The 26,660-nt window shown below is 46.0% G+C and overlaps 1 protein-coding gene across 6 annotated transcripts in view; it reads right to left on the reverse strand.

Annotated features, from left to right (window-relative positions):
* ERBB4 (erb-b2 receptor tyrosine kinase 4) overlaps positions 1-26,660 on the reverse strand; it is a 504,768-nt gene that overhangs the window by 289,823 nt on the left and 188,285 nt on the right. The gene's annotated exons all lie outside the window — the stretch shown is intronic.

Consider the following 26,660-nt stretch of genomic DNA (forward strand, 5'->3'; position numbering starts at 1 on the left):
GCATCATGCTCCCAACTGCACAGGACAAAGCCAGAACAAAAGGGTGACTGCTGAAAGGAAGAGGGGTAATGATAAAACTAAACCAAGCGGTGGGGAGGAGATGGATTGCCAAATTCCATTCAGGCTCTCTCCAAACGCATAATCGCTACTGAAAGGATGTGAAAGCCACTCAATTTAAACGTGATAAATGGATACAAAGAAATTAATTCCAATGCCCAGCAAGCTGCAGTCTCACTGCTCAAAGGTAGCATAAAATTCAAGCATTCAGAAGAGGATTTAAGTAAGGATCCTACAGCTGAAACGATGGCAAGAGTATTCCCAGGTATGACAGCATATCTTTTAAAGGAATAAATATAATCCCTCCATGGCTGGGGCCCAGAACAGTGCAACTGCTGGGGAGAGAAGGAGCTCTTGAGTCCTGGGCTCTCTGCACAGCTTCAGCTACAGTCAGTCAAAGCTTGTTCTGGCTTAACGCAGGACCAGCCTAGACAGGAGGTGACATCCTTTGGCCTCTGCTATTAGTGCACACTGACAGGCTAAGCTCTCCTGGTTTACTTCAGAGCAGCTCCTCCTGAGTGCTATTACTATTACACATTGAAGCCTAGTCTAGCAGACGTTAAAATAGCACATTTTCCATGTCTGCAACTGAGGCACTCGTAGAAATACCTCACAATGCTTCCAAGACGGAAAGGCATTCAACAAGGAACAAATGTTCCAGAATTACAACATATAAAGGGAAAGAGCCAACCAATAGAACACGTCATTCTGCTCAGTGAATGTGGTTTTTGCATATCAAGTCCAGGAGATATTATTTAAAGCGTATTTAAATCCTTTTTAAGCAACAGCTTATCTCCCTTTCACCCACAGTTTGTTGCATACAATATGTGTCACTTGATTTTAAGGCTAATTTTTCCGAAAGATACGGGTGTCTGAATTTCATTCATTTTTAAGAGCAGCTGAAACAGCCTTCAGCCCTGCAGGATGGCTTGGTTAGAGAGCACCACACTGCACCAGGTCTGCACGTGCTCCCTGCCAGGCAGCAGCTTGCTCCAGAGCCTCTGATACCTGCTTTTAACCTGCACTTACCCCGTGCACCCTTACTCTATCTCTGTCCTTTCAGTCATCAGACCTTTTATTTTTTAACTCTTTTGAGCTTCGTCCTTCCTTACCAGCAATCTCATGTCCCTTCAGCCCTCTCTTTATTGCACCTAAGTAACTTAAACACACCAGAATAGGATCGCAGACTTCACTCAGCACGTACAGCACACTGGCCATCACTGTAGATGATTCCAGCTCCTGAGCTCCAAGAAGCTCAGCTCATCCGTTTCTCTCCAGCACTTACTCCATCATATCTATTTCCATGCCCTTCACCAGAAGCACAATGTCTTTCACTCTGCTGCATGACATTATCCACGTTAAAATCACATCATTTTTATCTTACAAAACCAACCACTCCGTGTTTTGAGCTGTGGACACTATGACAGCATTACACCCATAAAGCCTACAGAAGGGTGCAATGCACATAAACAGGATGAGCAGGGCTCAGAAGTTGAGAAATGAGTTCTTAAGACCTTGCAAATCAGCAGGTCGCTAAATGAGCTGACCAAACCAGCCTCACTGCTGCCCTAATTTCATCAGAAATTCTGCTGCGGCTGATGACAATCAGCGTGAGGTGGCTTGATTTTCAGGGGAGAACCATCCTGAGGTTGAAGAAGGTAGGTCAAGCTAAAAATAAAAATAAATAAGATAAGATGCTGTCAACGATTCCACAGGCTCTGCGGGAGCCATGCAGATGGTGTCAGTGCCCAGCTGCACCAAGGGCAGGGCTCCAACCCACCTGCCAGCAGTGATCCCTCTCTCCCTTCACAAGTCACAGCTGGGGTTCGGAATTGAGTGGGAGACCCCCTGACCAAAATTACTGACCTCAACATTTTCACTTTGAGATTGGAATAAGCTCTTCCAAGGTAAATATGTATACTGTGAAGATATATTTTAGTGGTCAAGTGCAGCTGCACACATACAGCACAGCTCCAGTAGCTAAAGCGGATACCTTTTGGGTGCAGAAGACAGGTACAAACTCCTGTCCTGTTGCCTTTGGGGGAACAGTTAGAAAGATGGAATCTTAGAGGTGTTTATGTTGCACTGGAATCCTAGCTCAAGAAGCAAAGGCTTTGCTATTAGCTCCGTACAAAGCTGCAACCAGACTCCAGCTGTTTCACCAGCATGTCAAAAATCAAGCTCAGGCCTCTCAATCCCAAAGAGCTGCCCTAATAATAGAATCATAGAACAGCCTGGGTTGAAAAGAACCACGATGTTTCAACCCCCCTGCTATGTGCAGAACCACCAGCCAGCAGACCAGGCTGCCCAGACCACATCCAGCCTGGCCTTGAATGCCTCCAAGGATGGGGCATCCACAACCTCCTTGGGCAGCTTGTTCCAATGCCTCAGCATCCTCTGTGCGAAAAGCTTCCTCCTAATATCTAACCTAAACTGCCCCTGTCTCAGTTTAAGACCATTCCCCCTTGTCCTATCACTATCCACCCTCATAAACAGATGTACCCCCTTCTCCTGTTTATACACTCCTTTCAGATATTGGAAGGCCACAGTGAGGTCTCTCCAGAGCCTTCTCTTCTCCAGTTAAACAATCCAGGTTCCCTCAACCTTTCCTCACAGGAGAGGTGCTCCAGCCCTCTGATCATCTCATTGCCCTTCCCTGGACCCGCTCCAAGAGCTCCACGTCCTTCCTGTACTGACCAGTGGAAGTGCAATGTCCCACCTGGGAGCTTCACAGCGAGAGCCAAGCCAGCATCTCCTTTCCCCAGCATTTGGGTGCAGCAAGAGCAGGGTGCAGGGCATGGGCTCAGCACCCCCTGTGCTCACCGTTGCGCAGAGAGGAGGAACCCATGGCAGACAGGCTCTGGAGGAGCCAAATAGGATCTTTGATGGGTGGTAAACGTGGTCCCAGCCCATTGACTGCCTACGGTGCAAGGAGGACCTCGGGGGGATCCATGGGATCATCGCCTGGAAACAAGGCTTGTGGCACTGCAGGCAGCCCAGCAACGGCCCCCAGCTCGATAAAACACAGAGAGGGAAATAGGAAAATAACAGTATCAATACAGAGTATCACCCTCTGCAGCAAATGCAGGAAGGCAGCCCCAGAGCGTGGAAGGCATGTCCTTCAATATTTAACTTCTTCACTCTTTGTTCTCCGTCTCAAGTTGAACAATACGTTAATTACCTGATGAAGCGTTATAATTACTCTAACAGCTCCGCTCTTAGTTATAATTACTGCATCAACACTTTCTTTTTCATATGCTTCAATCTATACCTATTACATTGTCATGATGAAGACACATTAACATTATAATACCGTATAATTAGCTGATGAGCAATTAAATTATTCCACTGCTCTTGTTCCTCTTTGCCAAGAGGTTGCTTTCCAAGAGCTATTATCTTCTTTTTCTCTGGCTTGTTTCAGAGGCTGGTTTTTTTTTTTTCCTTCCATGTTTTTAAAAAAGGACCTCATACACTTTATTCACACAATTTCATTTCAAATTCCAAGCGAGTACTGTGGTTAAGGTCTGAGGAGAAGACAATTCCTTCCAAATATTTTCAACTTCTTTCCTCTCCAGTTGAAGCCGCTTTTGTTTTTCCAAAAGCCGCCTGGAGTAGGAAAGCGACAGGGAAATATTTGCATGAAAAAACAAATGAATCATTAATTGCTCCTTCAGAACACTTACAGCCACATCGTGGAGTTACGTTAATGAGAAGGAAAAAGAAAAAAAGAACCCATTTTAGTTTCTATGACGTTATTTATGTTACTTTACGCCTGAAGGAGAAGATCAGAAATATTTTTTTCCACTGGTTTTGGTAACATCCCGGAGACAAATGTTGGCAATAAGCTCAGTGTAACTACTGGAGGATCCTGACTCAATCTACACAGCAGCGCCGGCAGGTTCTTGCAGCACACAGGAAATCTCCTTACAAATACGCTGCAGCACACAATAATGCTGTGCTAGACTTTTTTATCTCCGGCACTTATCTTGATTATTAGCCTGCCTCGTAGGTCTCCTTTTCTTCGTCCTCTCTCTTGATTTTTGTGGCTGAAAATTGCTCATTTGCTTTTCAATCAGCGCAGGCAACTCTTGGGTTATTATACACCCTTTCCCCTCTCACCCTCCTGGCTAAAGCCATTTAAATACGACTGCAATATTTCTACAGCACCATCTCTGTGGGAACACCATTGCTGTTAGTAGCCATTGCTGTTAGTAGCCCCAGGCTGCTCGTGGGGATTCTGCCTCCCTTCCCCAACACGTGCCTGCCGTGGGGCTGCTCATCAATCAGCGCTTTGTAATCAGATGGTTCTCCTGATTTAATAACAGAAAAAGATGGGCAAAACGTTTCTGATGACAACAGGACAACCCCCAGCAATGTCGCCTGACCCCGGGAGCTGTGGGAGCAGCCTAGCACCAGGCATCTCCCCACCAAGCTTTCCCACCTCACGTTTGCTTACTATCAGAAGCCCTTTGTCTCCTTTTGAAGAGAACAGGGTATCTTAAAAGTCACATCTATCATTTACTATGTTGATTAAATTCCTTGATTTCCGAGCTACCCACTGAGCCTTATGCCGTCTACCACAGCAAATCCAAATTTCCTGTCTTTGTACTCCTGCTGTTACTTGGAAAAATTCCTCCTTTGCTGCAGGCACCTGCCCTTCAAGTGCTCAAAACGTGCTCATGTTCATCTGTACCAAAAAAAAAAATTAGGGATCTCACTAAACGTGTTCCAGAGAGGATTGCTCAGGCCATACAGAGCCTAAACAAACACCTAGAGGATAGAGAGGCGATAGGAAGGGGGTTTGGATATTTCCTGAAGGCTCCCATCCCTACACCAGCCTTGCAGCAATAATTTACTCGGCATTCCCATCCTCTACCCAGGCTCCTGCTGTCCCTCCAGCCTTCCACACAAGTGGTGTTGCTCGCAAGGGTCTGAGTTTACTTCCCTGCTCCCTGTGGTAGCCTTAAGACTTGGGGGTGAGGTGTGAGACTCTGACAGCTTTGTCAGATGGGAAAACACTGGGAAAACCAGCACTGAATCCTCCCGATAAGTGGGATTTAATGTCTCCTGCTGGTGCATCCCACAGTGCCCGGTGCGGGCCGTGTTAGGCAGACGGATGGACTGACAGCTTGGTTCTCGCGGCCATTTCAACACAAGAGCACTTGTGGAAGTTTCACTTATTGACCATTCTCCTGCATTTAAAGTGTTTTCCAATTGTACAGATCAGGGATGTGCTATTTGTTTTATCACCCTCTTATTTTCTGCAGAGCTAGGAAAGCCACAACCGGAGGGAAGAAGCAGTCGCAGCCTTTGACAGCCACACTGACCCCAGAAATACAACCAGCAGTGGGGTGTCCCACTGGGAGAGGGGCTCAGTTGGTTCATAGGAACATCACAGAAGACGCTCATGAAGCAGTTCCCAAAGATGTCACCCAGACCCCGTCCTTGCCCAAATTACACACGTTATTCTTCACAGACAGCACGCTCCATGCCTGGCCTAAGAGAGGCATGGGCTGGCATTGCAGCCTGGGTGCCCAAAGCTGCCTTGTGTCTTCATAACAGAGAAGCATGCCCAATGGGCAAAGAGCTCCATGGCAATGCTTCTCTCTATGTCCATTTTTTGGAGCCGGGATGAAAAGCTCAATATCTTGGCAACATTCTGTTGTTTTGGGCTTTTTCTGGACACAGCCTTTCCAAAAAGAGCCATTTGCCAGATGTGGCGCACGGGTCATTCATTTTACCTCCATCCCCACTCATCTTTTGCCTGCGAGGCTTTATTACTGCAGTTTGGCTTCAGCAGAGCTTCCAGAGGGACTGCCCCAGTGCTGGGAGCTGGCAGGAAAGCCAGGACATTCATGCAAGCAACCCCTGCTACTTATACCAAGGAGAACAGCTCTACTCCTAACATTTCCCTGGTCTCCCCAGTCAAACCTTCCCATAGCAGGGCTGGCGTCCTGGTCCCACAGAAGAGCAAAGATTCTGCTTTTGCTCTGGGATCTGCACATTCAGAAACAGATTCACAGGTTCCTCTTAGCAGCTGAAGAGCTCTATTCTATATTTAATTTTTGAAACGAGGGTCAGCTTCAACCTCTGCCACTTTGCTGGACTGATCCCGCCTCTCTCCCCCTCCCCACACCTGTTTTTCAGCGCTCGCAGCTTGTTGGCTTTAAAAAGCATCTCATCATTTTTGCCCATACTGTTTATTTCTCGATGTTGTTTTAAACTGTTTGCACATGGCCCCTGGTATCTCAGCAGGGGAGCACTTTACAAATAAAATGATGAAGAGGGTTAAAAGGATACGACTTGATAATACGCGCTAGCAGCAGCCAGATGTCTTATTGCCTCGGAAAGAAACAAACAAAAAAAGAGAAAACTGCTCATCCTCATGTGGATTTAGTTGTATGCAGAACACTTTAAAAATGAAAGCAAAATAATATACCAGATGCAAAAACTGAAAAAGCTCATTGCAAGTGGATCTGAAAAGGAAGCACACAAAGGAACGATGGAAGATGTGCTTCCTCGTGCTATTGTCCATGCTGAATTGGGGACGGATGAAAATATCTTTGCTTCTCCCACCCTCCAAGGACTATACAGCAAAGCCTTGCTGTGGAGCTGGTCACCGTGCCACCATGGGGGTAAAAGTCTCACTGCCATCTCGTTCTGCAACAGGAGAGGTGGTGGACACTGAGACTGCACCCACAGCTCTGTGGAAATAGAGATCTTTGCCTTTATAGGGACTGTGAAATGCCATAAAGCATTTCCAACAGCACGCGTTTGAGGGAGCTGGGTTTAGCTGTAAGGCATGAAGGGGGAGAGAGCCACGCACAGGTGTCGTAACTGTAAATCTGACCACCTTCCAAAAGCCATCTGGAGCCTAGCGTTAAGCCTAAATCTAGTTGTGCCTCAGTGGCAATAAATAAAATAGTAAAATACTCCAGGTAGTGGACAAGTTCAAACGCATAGGGAAAATAAAAAAAGTGACTTGAGCATCTAGAGGGGCTCTTTTTTCTTCTTTTTTCCCCTCTTAATAAAGAAGAAAGACATTCACCGAGAACCTGAGTTAATGCTCCTTGAAGCCAATTTTCCACTGAATTTCACAAAGCTGTGGATTTTGCTCCTGGTGGTAGTTTCAAGAAAGGTCTCTTCAAACACACCCGTTGCAGGCTGATAGGTGCCTCTCTGTTTACTCAACCCTCTGATATAACACTTAGGGAAACATGGGCAGAAACTGACAGAGCTGGCAGACACACAGCATAACTGCAGCCCCCCCGGAATAACAAGCACAGTTACTTTGGGGGGTATTTGCTCCACGGGAGCAGCTGCTTAGCAGATAAGAACCCACACAGTACAGATGTTCAAGAAACAGAGAGATGTGGTGCTCAGGGATACAGGTTAGTGGGCATGGTGGGGATGGGTTGGGATTGGAGTAGATAATCTTTAGAGGTCTTTCCCAGACTTAATGAATCTGTGACTTCAAATCTCATCTTTCCTATCTCCTGCATGGCAACAAGCCTTCGTGCTGGCACAGCACCCACAGGAGGCTATGAATCTGCCCTTCTGTTGGGATGAATGGTAAAAGCGACAGGGTTGGTGGCCGGAGTGAGGCACAGTGCTGAAACAAAAGGCACGTGTGCATCTCAACTGCGAGGAGAAACGCAAACACAGGGAAAGACCTGCTGTAATTAGGGAAAGCCGAGCCCCACGGGCTGGGCAGCGACTGCTGGGTGAAGCTTGGAAGAGGAATTAAGGCGATTACCTCCCCCGATTCCTAGCAGTCCCTCCTGCAGGCAGCAGCAGATGGCCCTCATGCCAGCAGCAGCAGCAGGGAATGGGCCTGGAGTGGTGAGCCAGACGCTGCCCAGGGGGAGGCTGTGGGCCTGGACTACAGCACTGTGCCCAGAGCAGGACTGCCTGAGTCCTCTGCCATTTCTGTACTGGTATAGCTGGTTTACACTGCAATTTATCACCTTGGGTGAGGTACTACTGTGCCAAATACCAGCATAATTCCAGTTCCCTCTGTTTACACAACTGCTAGCTCTCGTTCAGAGTACTGTACTCGATGTAAGCATGATACTTTTAATTCCCTACTTATCTATTGTGTCAAGTATTTTCTTGTGGTTAAGATGACTCCCGGGTCTATTCTGTTACGTAACCCTTCTTGTTTCATTCATCATCATCAATCTGAAATGAGGCACTTGACTGTATTACTCGATGCAGCATCTTCATTTACACCTGCTCATGCATAGCTCTCCCAGCTATCTAAAGAACCATCCTCAGGCAGCACATACCAACATGTTCTTGGAATTGAAAACCCAACTGTAGAAAACAAAGGGAGAACTGAGAGTGCCCTGCATCACAAAGTACAGGAAACACGCTGTGAGCCATGTAGCAGAAGTGGTGCCTTCTCCATCAGTGCCCTTTTTGTAATGATGACACTGATGCATACTTCATGACAGCTAATTGCAGCACTAAAGACAGCTACCCAGCACGTCTCACTGAGTTAACTGCTACAGTCTTCTCTTGTTCTTTAGCATCATTCGGCTTCATGTTAGTGCTACTGCATTCATCCAATGCCACGTGAACAAACCTGGCTGAAAACCAGCATTTCCTTTTGTTGGAGACCAAAAAACCTGTTTGCAGTTTGAACTGGCATAACAAGCGAGGTCCATATCGCCAGGTTTCTGCACAAGATGTCAGCTAGGCAAGCTCAGTGTTTTCTGAGCGACGTTTCACCAAGATGGTGCTTCGGTGGGGACAGGATGGCTGAGCTGCTACCAGCAGCATCCACACAGCTACTCTGCAAGCTCACAGATACTCCCTCTGTAGTGCCATTTACGCCACAGGCACAACACAAGGCTCTGAACATCAACCCCTAAGAAGCTGAGCTCCACATTCAGCAGGGACTTTCGGCAACTGTTTTTGCAAACCCTCATCTCTACTGCCGGACATCCTAAAAATATATTGGAGTATACAGACTTCCACGTGGCAACGGTGGCTCAGAAAGGGCAATGCGTCACCATATGGAAAATACAGCTTTTCCCTATTACCTATCCTACAGAAGAGATGATCTAACTCATCCTGCAGAACCAGCAGTTGGGCTCAATGATCCTTACGGGTCTCTTTCAACTCAGGATACTCTGTCCTCTCCTATGAACCTGTAAATTAGCACTGCAGAAAGCTGGGGCTCAGTGCTTGTGGCCATCAGCCAAGCCTCTGCCCTCTGACTTCCCCTGTACCAGTAATCCTGACATCTGAGCTGTGCTATCCCATCACTGGAAAATATATGGGATCCTAATGTAGAGATCGGACACTTCAGTGCAGTGTGACACTGCTCTGGTGATGGAGAGGAGGAGAAACAAGGGGACAACTAAATGGAATATAGAGTGAGATAGAGGAGAATTAGCAATCTTAGCACAAATTAAAGTCGTGAGGGCAAAACCGTCCTGGTTTGGGTCAAAGAAAAAGCCATCAGACCAGAGTTTTCAAGTAGAGAAAATACACATTTCTCTCTTTAACTCCCTGATTGCTTTTTTAAGGGCTAAGCGTGCATCACATATATACACACACCCCTTCCACCCTCCCTCCCTAATTGCTCTAATGATGCCTTTCATTATTAAAGCAATTTCCAATGTCACACAATGCATTAGCCAAGTCTTTCAATATATTTTCTTCCCTGCTTTTCTCAGTTAACTAAAGGAGAGAAAGAAAGAATTGCAAAGAAAGCATCCACGTCCTGCACTCCTAGTATTAAATGATCTCTGCATAGCCTCATGAAGTTCACACCTCCCCACACAGGGGTGATTGGATTTCTTTGTTCCTGGGGCTACAGATCGCAGACAGCTTCCCTGGAGCCAGGAAGAGCTGTGCCCACGCAGACACTCCAGCACTGCCACAGGCCCACAGATAACCATAACCAGGTTTCACCCTCCCTTATTGCACGGTGCTGACATACGAGCGCAGAAGCAAGCTGAAAACAGCAAAGTGCTCTCTCCTAATCTTGCTGGCTTGCTAAAGACACTTCACTGTAAGTGATAAGAGAAGATCAGCGGGTGACGCTCCTCGTAACTGAAACCAAACATCCATTAGCTGGCTTTCAGGGGCTACCTTGGCATGGCTGATGGATTTCCCTCCTACCTTTACAGAGCTCAGAGCCATCTAAACTTGAGATGCCATTTTAAGCAGTTCAGGGCTAAAAAGAGTTTTTACACATCAGAGTGACACTGCACAGCTGACCGTAAGATACCATCCAACACCAAAGAGATTAACATCATGAAAACACTTCTGATGCTCAACTGAAGGGAAAACTTCCCTCACTGAGCACGCAGCATGTCTCATTCCCACTGGCTGGTGTTTAGAGGGATGCTTGGCTGCTGGACCACAGCTCACAGTGACCCCTGCTCAGCCCTGTGGCCAGCAGTGAGGCCGTGGGCTGCAGAGATGCTCTCCATGTGACAAGCGAGGCCAGTGAAACCCCCAAACAAAAAGAACTCAGCGATAGCCCCCGCTGCTGAGCTGCAGTAAAATTGTGCATGTGCTGTGAAATACTGCAAAGGTAGCGGGCACTGTGTAATAGGATAAACTCCTTAAATAAGAAGCTTACTGGGAAGATACAGGTCTCCCGAGAAGCAGGCAGGATCCCACTGCGTGACTCGAGCTGCCGGACGCTGTGCAAAAAGCTTCCAAATGCTAAACATCACCTAAACATGGATAAATTTAGGTGTGTGGATTGCCTGCTCTCTACCACGGGATGACTGACAGCTTACAGAAACTGCGGAGAGAATTAATGTGCATAAAAGTGCCACAATAATCACAACGTATTTACATTTTTCTGACACATTAGTCAAACATTTATCATTTCTTAAAATGCAGCTATGATACTTTGTCTAAACTGTCATGAGTCACAATGTAATTACATGGTAATCATATGGCAATTAATTTATATGATATTCATTTGAAACAGAGAAGAATTAGGCTTGTGATAGCATGCAAAATTAACAGGCACGCCAGACAAGGAATAGAAATTAAGCCACTGGAAAAAAAGAAAAAAAAAAAGCAAGAAAATAAATGTTCAAATCAATGTTAAATTGCTCCCAGCTTTAGGGAAAAGCTCTGAGAATAGACCAAGCAATTCTGTGTTTCCACACTTCTTGCAGACTCCCAAAAGTTGTGTTTCACTCCCTTTTAACCCCTTCCATCCATCCTGAGGGTCGTTTCAATCTTCCCATGATTTGTACAACAAAAACAGGAAACTATTTCACAGCGCAGCAAATTAAGATGCCACACACGGTGAATTATTGCATTTACAGTTTCCTTTTAAGAAGTCATACTAATTAATGGCTTTTGCTAATCTCATTCTTATTCACAAGACAGCCTGTATTTATTTTGCAAGGGAAATGTTGAACTGGAATAGCCTACAGAGGTCTTCCTAACTCAACTGCAGCAGTTGTCTTCGGAAACAGCACCGTAGTCATATTTAAGATGTATGCTGTGTGCAGCAGCTCTGATGAAAAGGGGAATAAAATCATACAATTATTGCATTAATCATACGTTGAGCATATTTTTGTTTGGTGGCCTTAGAGCTTTTCGGATCAGGTGGGTCAGCTAGAGAAAAACAGCATCTAAAAGCTTTCTGAGAAGGGCACTGCAAGCAGGGGGTACAAACAGAGCCCAGCCCTGAATGGGGCACCAATCCTCTCTGGCCATCCACCAGTGCACAGCAGAGGCAATCTCAGTCATGGCCACAGATGATAAATGACACACGACAGCATCCTGTCACTTCTTATCTAATGTAACTTAGCTGCTAGCTGTCATACTGTGATGCTGCTTGGGGGCTCCTCCTCTGTGCTACAGGGAACAAAATGGGTGTTTTCAGTTCCTGATCCCATTTACTGTGAGGCTTCTGTATTTGCGTGGGGGAGATGCGCCAAGCCTTAGGCAAATAATGAAAAAATAATAATTACCTAATGAAATCTCTGATTGATATGACAAACGCTCTCCAAACATACAGAGAGGAAAATGAAATCTTTAATAATACTCTCCTCAGTTTTGAATATACTTGCCCATGTCCAGTGTTGTTTGCTGAGATGGCCCTGGAATCCCCACAGGCACTACAGGAGCTTCTGGTGGAAGCTCCTGGTGCTGGGCTCCGTTTGATGCAAAATCTGAGCTCTTAGGGAGCAAGGAGGGAGCTGGCATCCCCAACTGGATGCAAAAGGGACCTGCTGCCCTACAGAGGTGACACTGTGCTCTCTATCCACTGGCCATGGGCACGGACATGCACACATAAAGCTGCTGAGTTTATGCCTACCGATAGGTAAAGAAAGACTTCAAGTGGTTTTGTCTGGTCTAAAACCTGCCCACCTGGTCCACCTGGTTCAAGCTTGAATATGGCAGAGGGTTGCCATGCCCATGCGCAGGCTGGTACCTTATTATTGAAGAGGGTTAGCTGGGATGAGCGACACAAAGAAAACCCCAAATGCTCGGAAAAGCTCCAGAAACCAAGAGCCTTGGATCCACAGGATCAGTACACATCAGCCTTTGTGAGGAGTGGCTTCTGCTCTGGCAGTTTTGAGATTTCAGGTAGGACATAAATGAAGAGCTCTTCCATTTCACTGCTTCTCACCCCCATTCCTGCAGGGGTGAGCAGGCAGCATCAGATTGGACTTGCAAGCACCAGACACCACAAATCCTCCCATCCACAGGCTCATCCCTGAAAGCAACTCCCACCTCTCCCTCAGCTCTCTGAGAGAAGCCATAAAGCCTTCTGAAGGCAAAGGCCAAATACTGCATTTCCTAGGCTGCAAGCAGAAGGATTCTCGATGTGTTTATCTAAATTGAGTGTTGCTGATTTCTTCCGTACAGCTCCCCAGAGCTTCCCCATGCTGGCTGGCTGTAGGCCAGAAGAAAAGTATTTTCGAGACTTACCAAAACTACATTCATCTTCCTCCTGATTCATATGCCCAAAAGAGTTTTTTTAAGTGACAACTGATGGAAAATGCTTTAATGGACTATAAATTCTGCCATCCCCTCTATGCCTGCTCCAGGCACCAGTTAAATATGGCAAAGAAGAACTATTTGTACATAAATAAATTATTCTTCTATGGAGAAAACTAGTCAGTGTGGGAGATCGGATCCAGTTCAATTAGTGCCTCTATGACAGTAATGAGAAAAATACTCTACCATGACCTATTGTAAATCTAAGAGAAAAGGCTCCAGCAGGGCGTTAGCAATTCCAGTGCTAATTGTACATAATTAAACAATGTAACAGCACAATTTACAATAATTTCAATGAAATTCAATGATTCACGAATTTACTAATTTTATTACCACATCTGTGTGTCTTCGTTTTGTTACATTCATTATATTTCTTACAGAGGCAAAAGCTCTTTTCAGTGAAGTAAGCACTGACCTGCATTTTTATGAGTTTTTGTTCCAAATCTCAACCCGGCCAAGAGAAGGCAGATCTGATAAAATGCCACGAGAAAAATCTATCCTTATTAGGTTAGAGAAAGTTCTCAAAGAATAAACGTATCAGCAAAGGGGGAAAAGACCAATTTTTGGTTGACCGAAGCAAATCGAATATTAATCATGAACGTGGCAAAGAGCTCCAGCTGGAGGGGAAGGAAAAATGCACTCAACAAAATCAAAACACTCGTTGTTCTGCCATTTACTAAAATTACTTACTTAAAAAAAAATAAATAAAATAAATCTTTTTTTCACTTTCAGCTGAAGGAAAATTTGCTATTATCACAAAAAAAACATCTTCCCATTTCTTTTCGTTGTTGTTGTTGTTTTGGTGTGATAGAAACCTTTTCACTTGGGTCAAACCTACCACGACCGCCGCACTGAGGTGCCAAATACTTGCAAGACTTTGGCTTTTCCAGAAGTCAACTTGTCATGGTCACACAAATCCTCCCTTCCCATCTCCATCATGCAGTTGACTGCTGTCACTACACGGTTTCTCTTTTGACAGTTTTACACAACATCATGCATTACCTTTTTTCCCTATCATTTTCAGCTGGCAGCCCCGAGGGAGGACAGTCCCCTGAGGCTCTGAGTGTGCAGGAAGAGCTCAGAGTTAAAGCTAAAAGGGAATAATTCATTTGACTTTTAGCATTCAATTCGCTCGCTTGAATACCCGTTTGCTGTATGTATAGCATGTCTCTGTTTCAGCCTGCATCAGTGGATCCTCAAGAGGTGCTTAAGAAAAACAACCTTCTGGTTTAAATTTGCCATTGCTCCAGTGGAAAAGTTTTACAGGTCTCCTGAGGAGGATTAGGAAAAAAAATAGGAAGGCAGAAACCCCCTAATGAAAACAAGAGGAATTAAATTAGGACTCCTAGAGACAAGGATGATTAGGCACCTTCTGGTATTTACAGGATGAAAATCTCTGCTGGGCACCCAGGAAAAGGAGAAAGATCAGAGGTCTGAACGTAAAATAAGTTAGTGTGTATGACAGGGGAATAAGATGGGAAATTCTGCCTTGAAATTCTGACTCCAGGCACTGGCAAGAGCAGGTCTGTATGAGAAGCAGTCAGATACCCAATTTGCTGGGATCCCTGGGAGAAAAGTCTGTGTTTGGCCATCATCACAATCAAGCCAGGAGAGATCCAGTAAACGCTCCCCGGAAGAGAGCAAAACAGTTCTGCACTGACAGCCCCAACATACAGGATTACAGCTGTACTTGGGAAACTAGCACGTACACCTTACCTGTCCTACTGCTCTCCTGCCAGCCTTAGAATAGAATCACAGAGTCATTTAGGTTGGAAAATTACTCTAAGACCACCTAGTCCAACTCCAACCCATCATCATCACCATGTCCCCTACACAACGTCCCTCAATGCCATGTATATATATTCCCAAACACCTCCAGGGCTGTTGTCTCCACCACCTCCCTTGTTGGTGTTTACACCCAGTTTACCCTCTCTGAATAGAGCAGGGAAGTATATCAAGAACAAATTTCTATTAGTTGTCATCATTAATAACAATAAAACAAAAGAATAAAAGTCACCATTGCGCATAAACAGCTGGCAACTCTTTCTCCAACAGCCACCTTCACTACCTGCACTGTGCACATTTCACTTTCTCTATCCTCACCTCGCAAAGCAAGACAGAAAATCAAGGGGATGACCAAGAGGAGGGGTAGAAAAGCAAAGGAAAACTGAAGCTTGGAAATAATAGGCAATGAAGTTGAAATGTGAAGAACAGCCTTTTTTTTTCTCTTTTTTTTCCTGGTAGTATTATTCCAAGCAGCGCAGGCTTGTAAAATTCAAATCCCTTTCCACCGAGCTCATCAATCAGTGGGGACACTGGCCCTTCACGCAACGGAAAGAGCCTCAAATTGGCTCCCACCAATAATAAAAGGTAGGGAAAGGGAACAATCCTTTTAAAGGGCTGTTTAATAAATCTTGTCCAGACAAGGGAACATGAGAAATAGAAAAGATTTCTTGGAAGACCATGGCCATTCAGTCCCAAGCCGCTTACATTATCGATGTATGCTTTCTGCAACTGGTATTTTAACATGAATCTTCATATTTTGATTCTTGTTATCCGGTGTCAACCAAAATTAAAAATTGAACTTGAAATGTTTAAAAACAGGTGAAGATAACAAGCTGAGCTGATGGAATTCATATGCTGGCACTGCTCCTGCTGCTTGTGCTTGCCTGGCTGCAAAAACACCAAAGAGCCCCTGTTGCTACTTCTCTATTTTCAGCATTTGCTGACATTTTGCTGTAATTTATTCTCATTTTCTCCTCTTCTTCTTAAAAATAACAACATCACTACTCTTCTAATAATAAACCAACAGCTCTCAAGTCCAAAAGGCCTTTCAGCACAGGGCAGTTTCTGTCAGTGAACAGCACCTAAGTGCGGTGCTCACTAAGACTTACGGAGCACCTCCAGAGCAGAGCCCCCCAGGCCTCTCACGCCATTTTGCCTTTGGCTTCTTTCCTGTGGGATTTCCTCTGGGCAGCCTGTCCTTCCCAACACTGTGGGGTCCCACAGCCAGCAGCCAGCCTGATGAGCGTGGATCTGGTGTGTCTGTGATGGTTCCCTCCTCTGCTTTCATCTGCCAGACGTGCTGAAGTCTCCCGCAAGCTGCAAAGCTTTTCTGACATTCCCTGCCTTTTAGATCCATGGTTTCAAAGAAGAGCTGAAGGTTATGTTGATTATGCCCAAAGACAAGTTTCCAGAAAGCTGTAGATTAAATAAAAAGGTGTTTTGCTGTCACAGTGATCAGCCAAAACTGTTACTGAACCAGAGCATATGGGAGACGAAAGCCATCAGAGAAACACGTGATGTTACATGCTGCAAAGATTTGCTCTATCCAGCAAAGATCAAATGCAGCACGAAGGAAGAAGATGCGTTCAGCTCAATTAAAAAAGACACAGATAAAAACAAAGCCCTGCACTAGGTGAGATGAGAGCCCATTAGCTGGCAATTAAATGAGGGCTAGGAGAGATCCCTGTCTCTTAAAAGCCCTGTCACACAGAAGGCCTTTTGGATTTGAGAACCCCAGAAGGGCACTTGAAGATGTATCTGATGGAGCTGAAGACACTGATTTAAGGGAACAAGAAAAGCCTTTGCTAAAACCCAAGATGAAACCTCCTTATTCTGCTTCTGGGAAGTTCACGCCAACCCAGCACAACGGGATTCAAGGTTCTGGCAAATTAACATCCAGTGGACACTGTTTGCAGCAGACACGACAAATATTTGCATCAGCTATGGCTTCACAGAGTTATGCAGCATTAAAATTTCATGGCAAAAAAAAAAACACACCCTATTGCTTAAGGAGCAGCCGATTTCGGGCTCCTCACCATTGCTACAAAAGTTACGGACAGCAGTCATTGTAGAGTTGCCAGTTGTTTCACCTAGCAAAACCTCAGTTCTTAACAGACATAAAAAGATGTTGGGTAATTTCCCCACAGAGATCAGAGCTCCAACCTAATGCTTTAGGTACAGCAAAACAGCAAAACTACTTGAACTTCAAAAGGAAACAAAAAATGACATTACACCTCAAACTGGAGGCACGTCTGGAGAATGGTGAAATTTTATGCAAGGTGCAGAATTGCAATCCAAATTATTTATTTTCATGCTGAAGTCCCAGAGCATGTGTGAACTCTACTAATAGAGACTAGAAAGCTCTGTGATGCACATCAGCACACGATGCACTGCATCACTGTTAGAACCCGTTAGCAGGCAGACAGTAGTTACCTCTTCCATTAAATAGAAAGAGACTGGAAAGCGACACATTTTGGTCAAGCAACAGTATTACAAGTCAAAACAAAAGAAAACCTGCTTTAATTATTTACCTGAAATCTACATCTCAAATACTTGCAGGCAGCTGCACTCAGCCCTGCTCATCCTGACACACACTGAGCCTATCCCAAGGCACGGCACTGCAGGGATGCTGCAGGAAATGCACCAATGTGGGTATAGATTTGTATCTTCCACACCTATCCACAGAAACTTTAGCTGGCCTCGTAGGAACATGTGTAGCAATGGCATTATTTCAGCATTCTGGGAATCTGCTTTTTGGTCAGCCTAACCCAGCTGGATCAATTTGCCAAGTGAGGGGCCAAGCCCAACGGGTTGGCTAACTTTGGAAGGAATAAAAGAGGTTTTTCTACTTAATTAAGACTTCTCTTAATTAAAAGAAAAGGGCTCCTCCTGCACTGCTAACAGCTGCTCCATCACACCATCCCAAATCCCAAAGAGCTTCCCAAGCTTTATAGGGGAGCTACAAGGGGAGAATACTGGCCATAATGCCATCAAGAAAAAAGCAGAGTGAAAATATTTTGGTATGACAGAACTGCCTCATCCATGACAAACGTCACTTCCTGATGAGCTCTGATCATAAGTATTTGATCAGTGTGAGTGATCTTGGTGTCATCCAACGCGGAACACTTATAGGCAACCCAAGGCATAAATGGCCTTTTAACCACATTTCATTCTTATACATGCATCCTTCTGCTAAAATAATTCATTGTATCCTAATGAAATGAGCACGACGGGCTGGGGGAATGAATGAACACTCAGTGCCCAGTGATGGATATTGATGCTCAGGGATGGAGGAGCTGTAAAGGAAGATCCATCGGTTGCGCCCAGAATGGTTTTGTCTTCATTTCACATGCTATGAGCCAACTGAGCGCTGGTTTTGGGCTATAATTGATCTACAGCTGAAACAAATCATCTCCACAGCTAAGTGAAGAGATGAAGTGGTGGATAATCTGCAGTTTAAAACTGGCTGTTCTGCTGAGATCAAATGTCTGTTTTGGCACTGAGCTGATGAGCGGACAAGGGAGCGGTGCAGCACCCAGCGTCACTACTGGGCAACGCTGCTTCAGCTCCTGCCGCACCGACACCAGGGCCACCCATGGCACAGCTGGGGTTGTGCCACAGAGGTCTGCCTGTTTTAGGGACGGTATTCACCTGCCCACAAGAACATCACATGAAAGGGTTGGAAATGAAAGGCAGATGGGAGCTTGCAGGCTTCGCTTTGTTCCTTCATCACCTCCTGTACTTGTAACTACAAGAGCCTTTTCCAAAGCATGTGAAAGTCCCCGTGGTTGCAACCATCCCAAGAACACACTGTCTTCTCTTTTACCTAAAAATCCCCGTGTCTCCTGAGAAATTTTAAAAAACATGTGTTTTTTTTTAATCTAAGACCTATTAGGTCATGTTTTCCACATCCTTATCAAAGCAAGGCAGTTCTTTACAGCAGATACGTTTTCTAGCTGATCACTCAGCGGGATTGAAAGGAATCCAGCAACATCATCTGCTTCCTGAAGAGGGTATTTTGCAGTTCTGCAGAGACAGCCATTAATTCCTTGATATTCATTATAGATTTTCCTTTCTCAGGCTTTCACTCTGCTCGGTGTTCTTGAAGGATGAATGGCCACTGTTATTCCTGAGGCAGGCACTACACATGTGCCTCCCCATCCCTCCCACTGCCCCCTGCTCAGAGGACCCTGCAGAGGACACCACAGGTACAAAAGCCCCCTTTCCAAATCCCTTCCACACACAAATTAGCAAAGTATGGAAAGGGTTTAAAGCAATAGTCTTTCCCATCTGGAGGGAGCAATTTGTCCGCCATCAGCTGTGTGCTGCGGTGGGTTTCCTTGCCAATGGTTAAGGATAGCTTGGACTTAATAAACTGTTTATTGTGCTTCACAACTCCTTTGTTGGCATCTGAGGTCTGAATCAGTCCCAAAATATCAGAAATCAGAATGAGATCCTGCCACCATTCAAGCTGGGAGGCCATTCAGCTGCATCCTTTGCGCCCTCTTCAGACTGAATGGCATTCACTTTGAGTGTCTCTGGTCTCCAGTTTGGGCTCCTCCATGTTGTTTTCTTGAAGCATGAGCAAAGGCTCTCATACAAAATGCATTTGTTGATGTAACCTCTCCTTCCAGTAGGCAACATTAAGTTATCACTTATTTTCCCCACACAGAAAAGTGCAGTTTCTTCAAAACTAACGTGGTATTTCCACCCTCCTTTTGACATTTTCAAGTTCATTACATTCAGATACTACCACAAAGCAAGTCATTCCTCCTCTCCGGCAGGACTATTCACCACAAAAGAGGAAAAAGGAAGAACACTACACATCATTCAATATAGAACATGGACACTATTAGCCTTCTACCTAACTTCAAACACAAGTGCAAGAGTCAAGGAATGGCCTGGGTTGCAAAGGAGCACAATGCTCATCTAGTTCTAACTCCCTGCTGTGTGCAGGGTCACCAACCAGCAGCCCAGGCTGCCCAGACCACATCCAGCCTGGCCTCGAATGCCTGCAGGAATGGGGCATCCACAGCCTCCTTGGGCAACCTGTTCCAGTGCCTCAGCACCCTCTGGGTGAAAAACTTCCTCCTAATATCCAACCTAAACCTTCCCTGTTTCAGTTTAAAACCATTCCCCTTTGTCATATCACTATTTACCCTTGTAAACAGTTATCAAGAAGATGAAGTCAAAAGGAATGCTTGTACTCAACCACCCAAACAAGTACTGCTCTCATTGGATCCCCATGGCTTTCGCCAAGCCCTCCTGACTGAACCTGTGATGATATTTGGTGCTGGGGACACCCCAGAAACACCTGATTACATGCTCCATGAGGGCCCTGGCAAGGTCTGCACAGTGGAGCAGCAGCCACAAGTACATGGCTTTGGGACCTCGGGTGGATGAGCGGACGTTCAGGAAGGCCACCTCCTCCTGTGCTAGGGGAAGAGTTAATGCTGCTAAATGCTGCAATCTGCACAATTCTGCTGATGGTTCCGAACTATAAAAGCCCTCTGGCAGGCAGCTACAGAGGAAACCTTTAAAATTGATCTGGTTTAGCACAAAAACTGTTGGCTAAGCCTCCATCCATCCCTCTGCTCCTCCACCCCTTGACACAGCTTACAGCAAAAGACTTTGCTTTCCCTTTCATACAGCTTTTAACAGCAATTCAAGCCCATTGATCCAGGACTCTGAGTTGGTGTATTACAATGCAAGATTATTCAGCTCTCTGACAGTCAGTTTGTTAAATTTCATTTTATTCCATAGTAAAATGGGAATCGAGGGAGGGAGGGCTAGGGGAAAAACTGCCGATTCATTCCCTAAATGCTGAGAAAAAGAGAAAAAGACACTTGAAGGAAAGCACAGAATGCTTCCACGTGCCACAGAACACACACCGCTCTACAGCAACCAGATATCTCTGTAACCAGCTATACCTCACCTGGGCTCCATTCTCTGCTCCGTGGCAGGATTTTGGATAATGGTCGGACAAAGAGAAGAAGAAATAATCCTAAAAGTCACCTGAGTGGAGATGGTCAGGGAGCAGTATAAAACAGGAGAGGTTCCTCCAGTGTCAAGTTAGGCTTAGGATTAGACTCAGAACTCGCTGCACTCACCACTGGCACCGCATGCAGACAGCCCTCTTTCTGTAGTACAAAGAAAAGCACCCCTTTTCTTTCTAACCTAATAAATCCATCTATAATTTGAAAGTGTTTGCTACCAGTCTTTTTTTGTTGTTGGTGGTGGTTAGCTTAACTTTATCTCCTTGTTTGATTTAGCACGGCTTCAATTAAGCCGGCATTTCCCAACACACAGGTATGGGAAAGGTTTACATTTACAAGAGGAAGATTATTAAGAGCATAAGGTGGTTGAAAGGGAAAGCATAACTCATTTCACTTGCCTGGAGGGCAGAAGAGCTTCTAAGAGAAACACTGCCTAATTAAGAAGTTTGCACTGTTCTATGTTTAATAACATTCTCTTCCTACCAGCAGTGTCTTTACAGTGCCTGCCCAGCCCTCTGGGATGCTGGCTTTGCTAAACACCTTACAGATGCACACCCCTGCAAGAACGCTCCCATACCTGCTTGGCCTCTGCAAGATGCTGGAGGGGCTGGCAAGGATCATCAGGGTCAGTGGCAAGGACAGACCTCCAGATCTCTGCCCCACCAACAGGAGGGGTTCAGGAACCTGGAAAGCACTGGATGCCGGCACACCGCCCCACGTGAAAACAGGAGGCTTTGCTGCAGCCATGAGAGCAGGATGGCAGGAGGAAAAGGGATTAGTGATGTGGAGCATGTGCGTGGGTTTGGGTTGCTGTGAATAATTTAAGTCAGACTCCTTTTATCTCTCAAGAGTTGCTATCACTGCCACGCACATGAATCAGACAGGCTTCCAGGGCGGCAGGAGGTGGGGTGCCTTCAGTACAATGGGAGCTGAAAGGGAGAGGCTAAAAGAAAGCTTAAAGAGACTTCTTAATCACTCTGGACTTCAAATCTCTACCTGCCATCCTCTCATCTCCAGGTGTGACACAGCTGAAGGACATTCTCTCAAACCGAAGGCTTCTCCGCCAAGGCAGGGGCAGCTGGAGAGCAGGGAAGTGCTTGTCCAAACCTGGCAATGTGGGAAATGAAGGCTCAGGTTGGGATCAGTCCCTTTGGCGGATCCCTGCCACCCAGAGCTCTGCCTGGGAGCCGGATGATGCCTGGCACACAGCTGCATGCACTGACCTGAGTCATAGCAGGAGCTGGCATTTATGCAGCGCGCTGCTCCTCCCGCAAACACAAGCGGTTATTTCAAAGTCTGTCTCACATACGAAGCCACCAAAAATAATTGCTGAATTAATGGGGAAATCGCTAATGTACACATATTTGGCTATGGCTTGGCAAACCCAGCTTGAGGATTAATTGTATATTAATTCTCTTCTAGGTTTGCTTTGCAGAAGCTAAAAATTTAATTCAAACAGAAGAGTACCAGCTTGCACAGTCTTTAAGTTACACTTTGAGCCTCAAAGCCAAGCCAAAGCTGCACTGCAGAGCAGCCCTGGGGTGGTTTGGCAGTGCTGGTGGGGAAAAGAGGATGGCAGAAAGACAGAATGGCAGAAAGTAAACACCGATGGGTTGATCACATTACTGAAGGTGCAGGAGGTTGGCTCTGCGTATGGAAGAGAAGCGATCCTCCCAGCCCAGTTATCCTGCCTGCTGCAATGCCCTGGGCAGCCATGAAAATGAAAGAACAGAGATGGGAGGAGTGTAAAAACAGAGTGGAAAGCTGGCTGTGGGGAACCAGCAAAAACATGAGCCGAGTGTGAGATGAAGCTGCGGAGTTTGTAAACAACATTAAAAAAACACTCTGCAAGAGCCGGACAGAAATAGCTGCATGCTGAGCTGCAGGGCTAGGAGCAAAAGCAAAGGCATTTGTTTAACCCCGTGCTCCTCCTGCGGCGGCCGACGGCTTCAGGGTTATTTGTCACCAGAGGGGGCACACATAGCCAGGCACTATGGGGCTGTCCTGGCAAGAGAGCAAGGAGGGAGCAGGTGGGGGTCAGGGGCCACACAGGCAGCTCTGGGTAAGGGGGCTGCTGGAAAGGGCTCCTAGGGAGTGGGGGGGTTGGGATGATGCTGGAGGAGGTGATGCTAGGGACTGCACGGTGTGTAACATTGATCTTCAATACGGGTGCATGCAGCAAGCACGCAAGTGTTGTCTCACCCCACAGGTACAATACAGTGTGAATGCTGCTGGCAGGTAGTAGAGAGAGAGGAGAGCAGGACAGCAGAGTGCTTCAAGAGGTGATGGGTGTTGCTCTGGAAATGCTGATCCCTGCCCTGAGGTTGCTGGAACCACTCTTTTATTTCATCATTTCACTTCTTAATGTATCATGGCACTGCACTGTTCTCAAGGTATGGCTGCAGCATGGCTTGCCATCTGACCACCCATTTCTGCATGAAGGAGGGATCAGGATGACCCCACAGACATGAGCTGTTGCAATCAATACTCCCTGCCAAGACTATTTTCAGCTACAGCTTCTTCAGAAGCAAAGGGAAAGGAAAGAAAAAGCCATCCTCCAGGAGAAGAGCTGTACCACAGATGTGCCATGCATCTGGCCTCTGCTCCCACTCCACCCTCTGAGTTTGGGATCCAACTTGCTTCTAACACATTTCAGGTTCATCCAACACAGTTGGCAGCAGATCCCAGCCAGTGTAACACAGTTTGTCCATGCCAGGAGCACGGCCTGGCATGCCCCTGGCCTCTTGTAATCCACCCAACACAGCAGCTGCCTTGATTGCTTTTGTGTGTCTCAGCCAGATAAAGGCAGAAGGTCAGAGGTGTCCTCTTTCCACAGAGGTGGCTTGTGTGGCACACACTGCCCTGCCCGGCACACTGCTCCACTCAGCTCTGATGCTTTGTATTCTAATGGCAAGATGCTGGGAAGGCAATTACAAATAAGTAAGTGCATGTATTTGATTTCCAGGTCTGGTATTACATGGAGGACTCTTTGCTTCTTGCCAGCCAAACATGCAGCCATACATGCTGGCGAGGCTGTCCAGGTGCAACTCACTGCAGAAGAGATGCCACAGGGCGACTTTACCCCTCTAATACTTCTAGGGATGGACTACAAAGCATTTCTGGAGAAAATTACCCTCCCTACAGACAGAGCCACCCTACAGCACTTCCTTTTTGGGGTTTCCCTGTCCCTTATCCAAGCCTGCTAGCTGGGAATTGATCTCACTGCAGAAGAGGACAGAGGGCTGTTCCCTGTGGTGATCTGCTGAGCAATCTGGACTCCTGCCTTGGAGCTCTTCATCTCAGCACGTAGGTTCAGCCTGCAGGCTCTCTCCTGCTTGTCAAGGCAGCCAGAGCTTTTGGAAGGGTCTGCACAGACCTGTTTTATTACAGGAGACTAGAAAGCTTTTCAAAACTACACAGGACTTTTTTTTTTTTGGCCAGATGCAGCTCTGAACGCTGATGGGCAGCGAGGTGTGCAACAATTCCTGTCCTGCTTGTGCTGGAAGCCTCCCTCAGAGGAGCTCTGTCTGAACCAGTCTTCCTCCAAGACTGAACACAACCAGAAGCAAAAATAAACTATATTCTCCATAGAAAACCCCAGCCCTCACATTCCACCTGCCTCAAAGTTACAGTGTCACTGTAAGGAAAACAATAAATATAGGCTCAGAGCACACAGTTATGCATGTTGACAGAGGAAAGAAGGGGCTACACATTTGTGCAGAAACTGCAGCAGCAATAAAGCTGCCTGCCACATAGCTCACACCCAGCAAACAACAGGCAGTGCTAACAGCCGTGGTTCAGGGAACTACAGCAGCACCGCTAAGGTAAATGAAGAAAGAATTTAAAAAGCAGTGGTAGATCACCTCTGAAGGCCGATGATTGCAGTTAGAAATAAGTTTCACAATCGTTTGGGAGAGTTACTGCAGTGCGTGGTGCAGAACTTCAGTCATGTCTTCAAAAATAAATAATCTGAATTGGTTAAATAAAATCCAGGGACAAGAAGACAGTCTTCTGACTGTGAACTGCTGAAAGGCTGGGGGGTGGTCAGAGATAGGAGTCATTTACCAAACGTGTTGAAGAAGAGCGCCTATAGAAGATGATTTTATGGTATACTGATTTTGTATTTCATTTAGAACATTCAGTACACAAACACTGTTACGAAAGTAAGAATTGTCCACAATACAAGCTGTCAGTTTTGCCAAGTGGCACTGAAGCAGGGTCCTGTTTCTGGAATCAGTCATTTGCAATACGTATCTGATCTACTAGGAAATTCCAGACAGGGAGAAAAATCCCAGCTCTGCCTCCGCAAGAGGACCTCACACCACTCTCCCCACTTTGGTTGCCCACAAGCAGGTGACACCCAGCTCCCCAAACCAAGACTGCAGACGCACGCTCCCAGCCCACACCAAATCAGGACTGCTAGGAAGAACAAGGAGCATGTCCAAACGGCCAATGGGACACAGTGCCACTGTGCCCACTGGACAGATACACAGACAACCCAAACCACTAATGGCCTGCGTGAAGGTAAAGTAGGCAATTTTTGCAGGGGACTGAGAAGAAGAGAGCAAACTGGCAGAACGTCACAGCGCAGGATGAGTTCAACGTGTTCAAGTCAAGGAGACAAATGGCCTTTCATTTACTTGTCTCCCATCTGCCACCTTCATTTGGCCATTCAAATCATTTTTCAAACGATAAAACAAGTAATATTGCCTAACTAATGAATGTTGAATTATCGGTGTAAATATGCCAAATCTTATTTATTTATTCGCCTCGCTAAGAACATGTTCTCTTTGTTTGGTTTTCTATTTTAATGACTGCCATTTATCATATTACCTAGAGTTTTAGTTTGCTGGGTGTTGTTTCAACTTCTGCTCTTTGTTGGGACTTCTGTGAGAGTGCAGTCTCAAGTACAACAAGCAGGAACACCAATAAAAAAGCAATAATAAATGTCACCGAGAAGCAAACATGACTGGACCACCATCTTTCACTACCAGCGCCCTTCTTCCTTGCTCTCATTTGCTGATTTTAGTGCCACATTACTGCTAACATTTAACTCTCCTTATAGCAGCTCTCCACAAGTAACGGTGAGTCCCTCATTGATGATTAATTTGCTTTCCCCACCTATTCCTGGTCAAAGCAGGAAGAGTAGGAAGCTGAAGCGGGTAAACTATCTGCAATGAATTTGGCGGCATGCACAACGACTCCACTGGGGGTTCTGGAGGGCTTCTGGAACCTCAGTGATGCCTGAAGCAGTTCAGGGATCCTGCCCTCGCACGAAGTCTATGCAGTGGGCACCATTAGTCCAGCTGCCCCAAGGCTATCTATTTCAGAGCACAAGCACATATGCGTTTTTCCCACCTGTCACAACTGTGAAATGCACAGATAGCATTCACTTCCGAGGCATTCGTCGCTCAAATTAACAGGAAACCTGTTAGTCTGAGTGCAATTAGCACCCCAAACTGCACTCCAGACATCTCGCTATCTGGTAGCGAGATTCAGCTTGCAGATCTTTCAACAGCTTTGAGCAAATAAAGGCCGATGTACAGAGCAGAAATCCTGCAAAATCCCCAACAAATTTAACGTGAAGCACAGCGAAGCACACTGTTAGAAAATCTGCTTTGCTGTTGTTAGAACCTGTAACAGAAAGTTCAGGTTTTTGTGAACTGAAGCTGAGCACCAGGCTCATCCGTGAGCCAGCAAGCAAGTGCCTGGGTGTAACACAACCTGCGGGGCTGCCTGCTGCTGGATTGGAACTCCTCCACTCCCCTACGTGCTTCTTATAAAAATGGCACTTACACACAGACATACATCTCAAAATGTGACCTGAGA

The sequence above is a fragment of the Lagopus muta genome, chromosome 8 (genome assembly GCF_023343835.1).
Source record: "Lagopus muta isolate bLagMut1 chromosome 8, bLagMut1 primary, whole genome shotgun sequence".
Taxonomy (NCBI): domain Eukaryota; kingdom Metazoa; phylum Chordata; class Aves; order Galliformes; family Phasianidae; genus Lagopus; species Lagopus muta.